General features: G+C 29.0%; 1 protein-coding gene across 1 annotated transcript in view; it reads left to right on the top strand.

The window, feature by feature from the left end:
- Window positions 1-324, top strand: part of LOC119585053 (zwei Ig domain protein zig-8-like) — an 81,188-nt gene that overhangs the window by 44,571 nt on the left and 36,293 nt on the right. The window lies entirely within an intron of this gene.

Genomic DNA, 324 nt, shown 5'->3' with positions numbered 1-324 from the left:
TCGCATTCCATTGTATACTAAAGAAATAAGGTCAAATTCCTCTACAAATCTTTGTGATATATTTCGTAACTTTTTGCAAATTCCGTGAATCTCACTCGTCATTTAGACTACGTGAACCTTTTACATTACAACCCTTTGTAAATAAAAAAAAAAATCCTACCCCCAGAATGCTCAATATATTCCCAAAAAGAAATGTTGCTTCTGTAAAGTCTAAAGTTTAATACGACTAAGGAACAGGGTATCATTTTTCTTATCTTTTTATATTATTAGTTTTATGGTTTGTTCATTCCTCTGTATATATGTTTTGTTGTATTATTGTTATTT

The sequence above is a fragment of the Penaeus monodon genome, chromosome 19 (assembly GCF_015228065.2).
Source record: "Penaeus monodon isolate SGIC_2016 chromosome 19, NSTDA_Pmon_1, whole genome shotgun sequence".
Lineage (NCBI taxonomy): Eukaryota > Metazoa > Arthropoda > Malacostraca > Decapoda > Penaeidae > Penaeus > Penaeus monodon.
This window is presented reverse-complemented; position numbering and strand designations above follow the sequence as displayed.